This window comes from Myotis yumanensis, unplaced genomic scaffold, assembly GCF_028538775.1.
Source record: "Myotis yumanensis isolate MYYU_CA2020_CCGP unplaced genomic scaffold, mMyoYum1.0.hap1 SCAF_10, whole genome shotgun sequence".
NCBI classification, from domain to species: Eukaryota; Metazoa; Chordata; class Mammalia; order Chiroptera; family Vespertilionidae; genus Myotis; species Myotis yumanensis.
In genome coordinates this window covers 57187173-57200083 of record NW_027223761.1, presented here as the reverse complement: position 1 = coordinate 57200083, position 12911 = coordinate 57187173, and the positions used below count along the sequence as shown (strand labels likewise).

The 12911-nt window shown below is 43.1% G+C and overlaps 2 non-coding genes across 2 annotated transcripts; both read left to right on the top strand.

The window, feature by feature from the left end:
- The first annotated feature begins 2874 nt into the window (after positions 1 to 2874).
- Positions 2875 to 2983, top strand: LOC139019083 (U6 spliceosomal RNA). Its single transcript, XR_011472986.1, has one exon. It is a non-coding gene; the product is annotated as a U6 spliceosomal RNA (small nuclear RNA).
- Positions 2984 to 12447: 9464 nt separating this feature from the next.
- LOC139019197 (U6 spliceosomal RNA) lies at positions 12448 to 12554 on the top strand. Its single transcript, XR_011473075.1, has one exon. It is a non-coding gene; the product is annotated as a U6 spliceosomal RNA (small nuclear RNA).
- The last annotated feature ends 357 nt before the right edge of the window (positions 12555 to 12911 follow it).

Here is a 12911-nt window from a genome sequence, read left to right as displayed (position 1 = left end):
GTTTGGAAAGTGATGGACTGCCTTCATGACAGAAAAGATACAATTAAAATAGGAAAAGAACCTATAAACCTAAGAATCACAAAAAATTGATGCCTAATGCCACCGGGCAAGCTCTGTCCTCTGAACCTGTTCAGCATGTCTAGGAGTTTAGTGCAGCACCATGAGGTGAGCTCAGGATTCACTGGCTGAGGCTTTTGATTCAGCACCAATTCAGTCCTATAAACAATGACCACAGTGGCATTTTGAGGCAAAGTTTAGTCACACAACCATTCTAAATATTATAGCTTTAAATCCATGATATTTCATCAGGATCCTCCCACTCTGAGCTAATGGGGTATACATGATAGTCTACCCTCTTAGGGACATAAGAAATGTTACCTTACTTTTTTTCTAAATTTATAAATTATATCAAATATCAGCTTTCCCATTCTCCTCAGATATTATTACATTTCTAAAATGATTGACAATCAGTTCCTCCATCTACTCCATCTCAGGGGATGCAAACCCTTGGGTATCTGACAGGGAGCAGAACATCCAGGCAGAGCCTTTGGGACTTGAGTCCCAGTGTCGCCACCAATGAGACATTTAGTGTCTGAAAGGGGAGAGTCCACAAAGCCAGAAGCTCTCCCCCTTTTTTTTCTCAAGCAAAGAAACCTAACTCCTGCCTGCCAGCCTGGTCCTGAAGGTCTAACTTTTTAGGGGGCAACAACAGGTCATTCCCCTGAGGTCTGACCTGCAGTGATGGAGCAGGATGAGGCATTGCTAGTCCTGGGAACAAAATCAACCCCCATACATTCATAGCAAAGCTCCTGTTCCTGCTCTTTTCACCTTCCACCTGTGCAGTGGAGGTACCTTCTCTGTGATTCCTTAAGAATCACTCCTGTGATGTTTATTGTGCTAAATAGGGAGAGGATAGGGGTGATGTGCTGGAAGAAAAGTCAGGGATCAGATGTTTTCAGGTACATATGGATTCAGGCACATGGAAAGGAAACTTCTGAGACCAGAAGGCCTCAGGGCCACTTTGGAAAGAAAACAGGAAATACCTACAGAGGACAAGGTTTCTAGCTCAAAACATGTACAGCTCCCTCATCCAGAAGAGGATGACTTTCTCAGAAAGAATTAGTGTAAGCTCACCTTTCCAACACAGTTCCCAAAACCTGCAAAACAAACAGAAAAAGAAAGTAAACATGCAAAGTGTGTCCTTTTATATCTTTTCTCGAGTTTGTTTTAATAATGTGCCTTTTCCTATTCCCCTTTAAGGAACAACCAGAGGCCATCTTAATAACAGCACTGAAACTAAAACACACAGAGCTTCCTCAAGGTGTTCTGAGCATGGCAGAAGGTCAGGCAGAGAAGGAAGTGATGCAACGAGATCTAGGTTTCCAATGTAACTAATTTCCCAGTGTTATTCCCAAGGATAGATCTGACCATTTATAACAATGAAAGCAAAACAGGGCATCCAATGAAAAACAGAGAATGCTTTAAAATTGATTGCCAAATTCTAGAAATCATGGTCAGGCAAGGGTCAAAACTTCAATGTCTTTAGCCAGTTGCTTTTATGGCAGTAACAGAGAGTGACAACAGATCAGGTGAATGTAAACAGAAAATTGTAACAGCAAAGTTAATGTTGCCATGCTGAGAGATTGACTGAATTTGGACAATCTGTCTGTGGAGGTGGTGCTTCAGATTACACTGAAATCACCTTATCCTATGTCAGCTACTTAGGCAAAGAGCTCCCAAAGATTACCAGGATACAAGAAAATAAGTGCCTGACTGGATGGACACCATGATGGGAGTCCGGGAGCAGAATCACTTAGCTGAAGGTAATGGTGTATGCAGGCATCATAGCCACATTGTTCAGAAAAGGATTCCTCTCTCTTGATAGACCCTCCCCTCTCACCTGAAGCATCTCCACATCTGGCTTGTGGCACATGTCCATCTGCTCTCTAAACATCTCTTTGAGGCTTGCTGTCTGTTGGGTCATTCTGACTTTGCTTTCCTACAGTTGTTGGAAGATCTCCTCTGCTTCTCTGTCCATTGTGTCAACATAGAGTCGCTCCTCCTCACAGAGAAATAGATGCAACTTCTGATATTCAGCTTTGATCATCACCTCCATAAGGGCCACATAGTCCTGCACAGATAGAGGATCAAAGGGCTTACACATTCTGACTCTAAAAAGATTTTCAAACTTCCATTTTTTCCTTAGTCTTATCAAGAAAATATTTGAGAAACTTTTTGCCTCATACTTCAAAGTGTCTTGAGTCTTTTCAAGCCCTTCTGTACATTCTGACCTCATGTTCCTGGTCCCTTTTCCAGTTAAATCAAGCCCTGTACAAGGTCCCAGAGTAGACTACCTGATGTGACTCAAGGGTTGGGTGTCCACCTATGAACCAGGAGGTCAGGTTCAATTCCAGGTCAGGACTCATACTGGGCTTTAGGGCTGAATCCCCTGCAGGGGATATAAGGAAGGAAGCTGATGAATGGTTCCCTCTCATGATTGATATTTCTCTTTCTTTCTCCCTTCCTGTCTGAAATCAATAAGTCTAGAACTTATAGCAAACAACCATGGGGGCTAACAGCCTGAAAGACTGGAAATGTGTTTTGAAATGAGATTCATGAAACCTTCAAATGTGGATTACAGTGTAATTAACTGGAGTGACCATCTTATGGATGCTGTAGAAATGCTTTTTAAGAGAGGTGCCATGTTATTTGTATTTTGTTGCCACCTATCACAAGTTAGGAAATCAGTGATGCCCTGGCCATGTAAGTTGTTTCCCTAAATGATCAAATCTTTGAGAATTTAGCTTGGTTTTATGAAAGTAATCTAACCTTGCAAGAAATAGGAAAAGTAAAAATCTAAATAAAACTCACCTTGTGCTCGCTCTGGCAGCATGTACACTGAAATTGGAACTAAATAAAGAAGATGAGCACATAGCCCCTTGGCAAGGAAGACGTGCAAATTTGTGAAGCATTCCATGTTTTTAAATAAATAAATAAATAATTAAATCTCACCTTTTAAAATCTATAGAAAAGCAAATAATAAAAGCCATCAAAACCCACATATCCTAGAAAGAGTTGAAGCAGCTGCCATCTTAATCAGGTGATAGAAATGTAAATTAACCCAAGGTTCATTGATCAGCAATGGCACTTCAGGCACTGTTTGCTGAGGAGACCAAGGAAATGAAAGGGAATTGGGCATATCCTATTAAGATACATGGCCCTAATCAGTTTGGCTCAGTGGACAGAGTGTTGGCCTGGTGACTAAAGGATCCCAGGTTTGCTTCAGGTCAAAGGCATGTACCTTGGTTGTAGGTTCTTTCAAACTTCCATTTTTTCCTTAGGCTTATCAAGAAAATATTTGAGAAACTTTTTGCCTCATACTTCAAAGTGTCTTGAGTATTTATAAGCCCTTTTGTACATTCTGACCCCATGTTCCTGGTCCCTTTACTGCCATAAAAGCCATTTTAAAGGTTTTTAAAGGACTTTTGATGGGCTTTTTCTGGGCGGAGAAATCTCTGTGCAGGTCCGAGGGGAGGAATAAGGGAATGTGAGCTCAGCAAGTAAAGTATGGTCTCAGTAAAAGGGAATGTCCATGTTGTAGTTGGTGGGCAGGAGGCAGCTGATTGATGATTCTATCTCATCGATGTTTCCAACTCTCTATCCCTCTCTCTTCCTCTCTGTAAAAAATCAATAAAATATATATTTTTTAAAAAGATACATGTACATGTGTATATGAGAACATTTAATAAGTTAATTTGGGGAAATGCCTCAAACATTTCTCAATAGGTTGCAAGTCATTTACATAAGGTATAGAGAATGAAAGGTCTACTGTTCTCATTTTTTAGTTCATATCAAGTATTATGTGGGCAGTCTATTACATGGTGCTGTCCCTTACAGGGACTTGTCCAACCTTCCCTTGCAATATTAATTCCTGGATTTGTGATTGCGTCACATAGAATTTTAAAATTCTAAAACCTGGGCCCTGCAATCTTATTCCTTCTTCAAATAATAAATACAGACAGTAAGCCATCCTAACTAAGTTTTTCTAGGTAGCCGAGTAACTACAACAACATGTAAAGATAAAAATAAAATAAGTGAAAATCTAATAGGATCTTGAAAAAAAGGTATTATTTGTTAGGCCAAAAAAAAAAAATACTAGTATTTCAAATATCAGACACTTTGGAAATAAAAAACAGAAGGACCAAAAGCTATTTCAAAAGAACATTAATGCTCTGTAATGTAATGCTTAGAGTTTCCCTTAGATTTCAGTTCACTAAAAAGGGACCTTCTTTGACTTCCCATGGCAGGGTGGGGACAGAGTGGGGATGCTGTGAGAACCCAGGGCAGAAGTAGCAACACAGCCATTTGAACTCCAACAAGGATTTTAACATGACCAGTGCAAGGCTCCCCTCACAGTTTGGCACCTCCACATCCTGAGCAGAGCTGTCTGACTTTGCTATTAGCAACCACTGATGAATTCTAGTTGACATCAGCATGATTAGAGGGAAGAATTGGTGAGTGTTTCTAGGAGAAGGTGGAGAAGTTACCAAATTGCTTTCAGGACTCTTTGGGCATGTAGAGAGAGATGTAAACAGCCAGTTATGAAAAGCAGCCCCCATCAGGCTCACCTGGTCATCTGATGTTCAGCTAATAGGAGCCATGCTGTCTGGAAGATCCAGAACAGACCCAGCCCTAAGCCAGTTATCAACTTGGCTTTCTCATTATGCTGGTACAACAGCCTGAAGGCAGCAGCTTCAAGTTCTATCAGAACTGGGTTTCAGGTGAACATTTTTCAGGGAAATATGTTACTGCCCCTTCAGATGCTTTATCTCTTCAGAGGACAGTAACCCCTTCCACATTTCCCAATAGGGCTGCAATGCACGTACTGCTCGTTAGCACACTTGGGATTCCATTTACAATATTTCAGAGGTTTTCCTGGGTCAAATAGGAGTTCAATTTTTAATTTGTTTGAAGAAACTCCCGTAATCCCACTCTTAGGAATATATCCCAAGAAACATGAAACACCAATCAAAAAAACTATAAGCACCATTATGTTCATAGCAGCACAATTTACAATAGCTAAGATTTGGAAACAGCCTAGTTCCCAGCAGCAGATGAGTGGATTAGAAAACCATGGTACATCTACATAATGGAATACTATGCCTACAATAGAAAGAACTCTTACCATCTGCAACAGCATGGATGAACCTGGAGAGCATAATGCTAAAGGAAATAAGCCAGTCAGAGAAAGGTCAGTATCACATGATCTCACACATTTGTGGAATATAATGAACAACATAAACAGATTAACAAAGATAGGTCTAGAGACCCAGAAGCATGGAACAGACTATCAAACCTAAGAGGGAAGGCTGAGGAGGTTAGGCAGGGGGTGAGGGGGCAGTTGTGGGGGGGGAGTAGTGGGAGGAACTCATGAGGCCAGAATGGTGAGGGATTATGAATTTACTGAATCATCCGCACAACAGGTGGCTGAGTCTGGATGGCTCCAGCACCCAATGACAGGAGTTGGCGGTTTTTAAAGGACTTTTGATGGGCTTTTTCTGGGCGGAGAAATCTCTGTGCAGGTCCGAGGGGAGGAATAAGGGAATGTGAGCTCAGCAAGTAAAGTATTGTCTCAGTAAAAGGGAATGTCCATAATGAAAGGGCCTGAATAGTCAGTTCCCGGGGGAGGGGTATGGATTCACTTATTTGACCAGACCTAAAAGGAAGAATGGTGTGATCTAAGGCTTACCAAAGCAAACTACACTAATCCTTAGTTTCCTCATAAAAGAGAAATAATGAAAGTGACAACAAAAAAAACCTCATATTGCTTGCATAACCACATATTAGAGATTTTTAATGTGGGGGTGGAAAGTCCTTATAATTACATGAAATAATTCATCTAAAGCACATAGTGCATTACCTTCCATATTGAATACACATAATATTAATCTACACTAATAAAAGAGAAACATGGTAATTAGCGTACGACCGCTACCCTTTTCATTGGCTAATCAGTGAGTATATGCAAATTAACTGTCAGCCAAGATGGCGGCCAGCAGCCAGGCACTGAAGCGAACATGAGGCTTGCTTGCTGGGGGGCTCCAACGTTCCCCGCCTCACTTGCTGGCCTCTCAATTGCAAGTCTAAGCAACTATGTACTATGTTGCAAATAAGAAGGTAAACAAAACCCCAGAAACCAGCAGACTGAAACCCAGCCGGACCGAAACATTGTATCCATGTTTTCAGGAGCGAGGCCTCAGAGCTAAAGCTGGCCCAGAATAAAAAAAAAAAAAGAAGAAGAAAACAAGGAGCGGTTGGAAGCTTTAGTCACTCGCCACCCTGAAAACAGCCCTCAGCCCCTCACCCAGACTGGCCAGGCACCCCAGTGGGGACCCCCACCCTGATCCAGGACATCCTTCAGGGAAAACCAGCCGGCTCCCACCCATGCACCAGGCCTCTATCCTATATAGTAAAAGGGTAATATGCCTCCCAGCACCGGGATCAGTGGAGCAGCGAGGCTCCCGGCACCGGGATCAGCATGACAGGGAGCAGCGCCCAAAACCCCTGATCGCCCTGTGGCTCTATGTGTGACAGGGGGCGGGGCCACAACCTCCCTATCCGCCCTGCTCTGTTTATGACAGGGGAAGGCGCCCCAACCCCCTGATCAGCCCTGCTCTGTGCCTGATAGGGGGGAGCTCACCAACCCCCTGATTGCCCTGGGGCTCTGTGCTTGACAGGGTGCGGCGCCCCAACCCACCCCGCCCCCATGGGCCCTGCTCTGTGTGTGACAGGGTAGAGCCATAACCTCTCCATCGGCCCTGCCCCAAGTGTGACAACGGTGGCGCCCCATCCCCCTGATCGGCCCTGCTCTGTGGGTGATAGAGGGTGGGGCCCCAACCCCCCTCCACGGGCCTTGCTCTGTGTGTGACAGGGTAGAGCCATAACCTCCCCATTGGCCCTGCCCTGAGTGTGACAGGGTGCAGCGCCCCAACCCCCTGACCCGCCCTGCTCTGTGTGTGACAGGGGGCGGTGCCCCAACTCCCCTATCGGCCCTAATCTGTGAGTGACAGGGGGGAGCTCCTCAAACCCCTGATCGGCCCTGCTCTGTGCATGACAGGGGGGAGCTCCCCAACCCCCTGATGGGCCCTGCTCTGTGTGTGACAGGGTACGGAGCCCCAACCCCCCTGATGGGCCCTGCTCTGTGAGTGACAGGGGGCAGTGACCTAACCCCCTGATTGGCCCTGCTCTGTGCATCACAGGGGGTGGCGCCACAACCTCCCCAATGACCCTGCCTTGGGTGTGATAGGGGGCGGTGCCCCAACCCCCCAATCGGCTCTACCCTGAGCTTGACTAGGGGTGGCATCGCAACCTCCCAATCTGCCCTGCTCTGTGCATGACAGGGGGCGGCGCTCCAACTCCCCAATCGGCCCTGCTCTGAGCCCAACCAGGGGCTGCACCTAGGGATTGGGCCTGCCCTCTGCCACCCAGGAGCAGGCCTAAGCCAGCAGGTTGTTATCTCCAGAGGGGTCCCAGACTGCGAGAGGGCACAGGCCGGGCTGAGGGACACCCTCTTCCCCCCGGAGTGCACAAATTTTTGTGCACCGGGCCTCTAGTTAATTATAAAAGGCCACACAGGAGCTATTTCAACACAGACCAGACCCCAACTAGGGCCCATTGCTGGCGCTCCTAAACATCCATGGGGTTCCTGCTGGAGAAACCGCTGCCATGCCACACGTGGGCACTGAAGGAGTGGGGTGCTACCATTGCCAAGGACTGCCAGAGCCTGGTGACCTTGCTGTGAGCTTGGCTCATGGGTCAGTGCCGCACCTGGCTGGAGACACAGAGACACAGGGCCTCTGAGATGGCTTTTGTCAGGACTTCAGAGCTGTAAGGCCTCCTTGGAGCAGACTGCTGGCTCAGGCTTCTGCCTTGCCTTACACTAACAATCTTAGCCTATTTGGGTGCAAAATTATTGTGAGTTGCATAATTTTTACCCCATTTCTATCTCCCCACCTGTGATTAGTCAAGTGAATTTAAGACATGAACGAACAGAGTAAAGAACCTTCTGACACCTTCTTACAGGCATCTGGATAAGGAGTCCTGTGGTGATACTGCAGCCAGTGTTTTAGCTCCTGACAAATACTCAAAGGTGATAAGACAAAGGCATTTGAGTGGCTCTTCTTTGTCTGGGGGCAATTGGGAATCTAAAGGCTTAATGCTCCCATGAATAGTAAAAGAAACTGCATTTCATTAAATGGGAAAACGGTGCTATTTACTACATTTAGATTAATATGAGTATGAGACTCTCATCTATCCACAATTTCATGTGCTACTGCTGACCAATTATACAGGCAACTGAGTCAGGGGTGAAATAATGACATGATATCAAAAGTGCTCTAATTACCAGTCTAACAAAGAATGTAATAGTAGCACCTTCATAAGGAATTCTTTCTAAAGCCTTTCAAATTGAATTCGTGTGTTTCTAGAGTTAACATTAAGAATTTAACCCTAATTGGTTTGACTCAGTTAGAGGATCAGCCTGTAGACTGCAGGGTTTGGGTTCAATTCCAGTCAAGGGCACTTGCCTGAGTTGTGGTCTTGATCCCCAGAAGGGGGCGTGCAGGAGGCAGCCAATCAATGATTCTTTCTCATCATTGATGTTTCTCTCTCTCTCCTTTTCCTTCCTCTCTGAAATCAATACAAATATACTTTTTAAAACATAGTTTCTAATTTGATATGCAAATAATAGAACATTATTTTTATTTGTATTTTTGAATTATTAATGGATTTGAATATTTTTAATATCAGTTTCTGTACTGGTGGCATCCTCTTTTAGATTTGTTTATCTTGGCAATGGATAAGACCAGCAGTATTTCCAACTTTGAGCATTTGGATTTTCTTACTAATTTTAAAAAAATATTTTTATAATGGTTATATTGCTCCCTTTCCACATTTGCTGAAATGTGGAAAAAGACAGGAAAAGGAGGAACTGTCTTTGGGGAGGCGGGCGGGGAGGAGCAGGAACACTTATGACAATGTGAGCTCCCCCCTCTCCCATCCTCTGACATTAGTGAGGAGACAGCCTGTCCCTCAGGGACTTCAGAAGAGGTTCCCCACTCTTTTACCTTTGTACTTCATAATTACTTTTCATATAATTAACCGTTGCATTGTTCTCAAATCGCCTGATGTGTTTGAATAGATGAAGAGTGTGTGGTAAATGGCTTGTGGGTACATGTAGGAAAACAGTATAAGTGTTGTAATCCACAAGTGTAGCGCAGCTATAAACCGAGAAAATGGGATGAGGGTTAAGTATTTGGAGGTTGAGAGAAGAAGCCATGTGAGAAAACTGAATGCCTATTTTCCCCAGTCAGAGGTAAATGGGTGATACATAGAACTGATCAGTTGAAAGCACTTTGGTCTGTTGAACAGAATCAAAGGTGGGTAAGTTGGATAGAGGACCGATGGTTTTTCACTATCAATTCTTCTAGTTCTGTGTGACATTTTATGACGTTTATGCCTATGTTACTTTCGCAAAAGTAAAGGCTACAAAATTGTCATTATCATTATCAGCATCAATAATAAAAAAGTAAGACTTGTATTATGCCATTTGTTATTATAACTTTTATGTTCACTGATTGGAAATGTCCTCAAATACAAAGTCAAATGTTTGCAGATTTTGATATGAGATTGGTTTTGAATGACAAAGTGTTGAGAGGAACCAAAGACAATTCATACAATTCTAGTTTAAATAGCTCAGTGAATGAAATACTACAAATGAAAGGGAAGATATATGTAAGGGAGTACATGGAAGTTCAAGTTACAAGGCTCAGGGTACCAGATTCAGGAACTGTTCCCCAGTAGGAGCACCATCTGAACTATTGAGACATCATCCATCTGATTCAAATTCCTCTATTCCACTAGTGACTAAAGGTCTAGTCACTTTTCTTGATTCAGAATGATTTGTTTAACTAAATTATATTCTAAATGATGCTGAAGTGCTTATGGACAGACTTACCCAATTTTTAGTACACTGCCCTTTGCCTAAAGCAACTCCGAGTCTTTGGAAGAACACCTCAAAATCACTACCAGATTCCAACTTGCTGATCCTGGTAGGGATAGAATTCAGGATGGTAAACCAGAACAACCCACAGCATCCTTTCCCAGTTTGTGCTGCAGAAGCAGGACCAAGAGCAATAGGGCTCTAGATTGGGGTTTCCACTTGAACCTTGCCTGGTTCTCACTCCAGGGCCCATAAATGCCCTCATAACCAGGGAACCTGGCCTGGGTAGTGTCTGGGAGCTCACTGGGTTGCTGCCTCCATGGCGCTGCTGCTCAGGGCAGGAGGCCTCACAGAGGGGGGCAGCAGGCACCAGGCGGAGGGCTGCGGGTCCCACCAAGAGTGAAAAACTGGGGCCCTCAGTGGTGTGCCCGCCCCTTTCCCGAAAACAAAGTTTTTCATGTCAGTTTATTTAGTCCATCATAACACCTTCAAATTTTGAATTGGTCAATGTTCAAGCTACAGTGATAACCAGCAAAAAGTAATCACTTGTTTTTTATTTTGTTTGTTTTTAAATAATGCCCTAACCGGTGAGGCGCAACTGGTTGGAGTGTTGTTTTGTAAATACACAAGGTGATGGGTTTGATTCCCAGTCCCAGTGGATGCCCAGTTGGTGGGTTCCATACCCAGTTAGAGTGCATACTGGCAGCAGCCAATCCATGTTTATCTCTAATCTCTCTCTCTCTCCTCTTAAATCAATCTGCAATCAAAAAAACACACACATGAGAAAACAACAACAACATGGAGGATTATCTATACACTAGAAAATCCGGAGATGCAGTTAATGAAGCATGACTGGTTCATCTTTATTTCTGATAATCTTCCATTGTATCCATCTCCACTTCCTGGGAAGCCCTAGAGTTGTTCAGATCTATTTCAAAGTTTCAAATGGAGCCTGGAAACTTTAGGTTTTGAGGAAAGAGCAAATAGGACCTTAACAAGGTTTTTCTAATGAATTGCACATGTACTTTGTAGGTTAATATATATGAAGACTTATATGTATACAATGTGTTGAACATTATAGGTAGTTTTAGATTTCCAAAACTTCAGAAAAAATAAAGAAATCTCTTTTAAGACCAAAATAAAATTCCAGTAGCAAATGGTAATAAAATAAAAATAATCAAGTAATCTACACTGAGTGGCCAGATTATTATGATGGGCCAGATGATTATGACCACCCCATCAGTACTTCGTTGGCCCACCTTTTGCCTGCAATACTGGGGCGATTCTTCTTGGCATTGACGCCATGAGATGCTGAAAGGTGATGCAAGGAATCTGACACCATGCCTGATGAATAGCACTGTCCAGTTCTATTCACACACTAGTGGCACAGGAGATTTGATGGTTGTGAAACCAGCTGCATGATGGCTCAATTAGATTGAGATCTGGTGATTTGGGGGGACAGCTAAGCAAGGTAAAGTCTTCATGTTCTTGAAACCACTCCTGCACAATATGAGCACCGTGGCATGGCGCATTGTCTTGTTGGAAGAAGCCATCTCCATCGGTATATGACATCAACATGATAGGATGAACTTGATCAACAATGGTACTTAGGTATGTTGTGCTATTCAGATGTTAATAATGATCTGGCCCTCTAGCAACTTCAGTGGGAAATTATAGGTAATTTGCCTACAAACATCAGATGGTCATAATAATCTGGCCACTCAGTATATTATAGCAAATATCAACATATTACAAGTGCTCTAATCTCAGATACTTTAAATATTGATATCATTGCTATGAACTAAGAAATCTACTTGTTTGCTTGAAGTCTATCCAAGCAGTCCAACACGTAAATTAATAGTATTTGTATAAGAGAACATAGACATGAAGGTATTCACTTTAATTTCCATACTCATCAGAGTTTAAGATGAGTGGTCTCACCTCTGGAAGTTCTGTCAATGTCAGGGTCAGTAGGAACTCTCTGCCCTCAACTGGCAGCTCCCACTTCTGTCAGTCTCCCCTGGAGAGGGAAATGGCTTCTTTTATCCTTCCCTAAGGCCACACCCACTTGCCACATTGAGTGGATTACATGAATAATAGGGTTGCTGGTTAAGTTTAGAACTTAAAGAAAACAACCCAGGGGGCTAACAGCCTAAAAGAATGTAAATGTGTTTTGTGATGAGATTCATGAAACTTTCAAATATGGATTACAGTGTTATTAACTGTAGTCACCATCTTATGGATGCTGTAGAAAATCATTTTTAACAGAGGTGCCATGTTATTTCTATTTTGTTGCCATCTATCACAGGTTAGGAAATCAGTGATGCCCTGGCCATGTAAGCTGTTTCCCTAAATGATCAAATCTTTGAGAATTTAGCCCGATTATATGAAAGTAATGTAACCTTGCAAGGAATATGAAAATTAAAAATCTAAATAAAACTAAGTTTGTGCTCTCTGTGGCAGCACGTATACGGAAATTGTAATGAAACAGAGAAGATGAGCATGGCCCCTGGGCAAGGATGACATGGGAATTCGTGAAGCATTCCATGTTTTTAAGTAAATAAATAAATAAATAAATAAATAAATAATAAATAAAAAGTCTCACCTTTTAAAAACTATTGAAAAACAAATAATAAAATCCATCAAAGCCCACATATACTAGAAAGAGTTGAAGTAGCTGCCCTCTTAATCAGTTTATAGAAATGTAAATTAACCCATGGTTCATTGATCAGCAATGGCACTTCAGTCACTGTTTCCTGAGCAGAACAAGGAAAAGAAAGGGAATAGTGCATATCCTATCAAGATACATGGCCCTAATCAGTTTGGCTCAGTGGGCAGAGTGTTGGCCTGGGGACTAAAGGATTCCAGGATCCCTTCTGGTCAAGGGCATGTACCTTGGTTGCAGGAACAT